Source organism: Cucurbita pepo, chromosome LG16, assembly GCF_002806865.2.
Source record: "Cucurbita pepo subsp. pepo cultivar mu-cu-16 chromosome LG16, ASM280686v2, whole genome shotgun sequence".
Classification (NCBI taxonomy): domain Eukaryota; kingdom Viridiplantae; phylum Streptophyta; class Magnoliopsida; order Cucurbitales; family Cucurbitaceae; genus Cucurbita; species Cucurbita pepo.
This window is the reverse complement of record NC_036653.1, coordinates 2,118,001-2,118,421: the sequence shown is the minus strand read 5'-3', so window position 1 is coordinate 2,118,421 and position 421 is coordinate 2,118,001.

The following is a 421-nucleotide window of genomic DNA, read 5'->3' as shown; positions in this document are numbered from 1 at the left end:
GGAACCTTATACACTACTAAAGAGTGATTAAAAATGTCTGTTGTTGCTAAGAGTGCTTCCAATTCAAGTCTATGGTACAATAGACTTAGACATATGAGCGTTAAAGGAATGAAGATACTAATTGTCAAAAGAGTTTTAGAAGGCCCAAATTCTGTTGATATGAGTTTTTGTGAGAGCTGTGTTCTGAGCAAATAGAAACGAGTTAGCTTCACAAAAGCTGCCAGAGAACTGAAGAAAATGCAGTTGGAAATGGTCCATATTGACGTTTGGAGACCATCTCCAATTTCATCACTTGATGGATCAAAGTTTTACGTCACCTTCATCGATGATTGCAATAGGAATGTATGAGTTTATTTCCTGAAACACAATTCAAAATGTGTTTGCCACCTTCAAGTGGAAAACTAAAGTTGAAAATCAGACA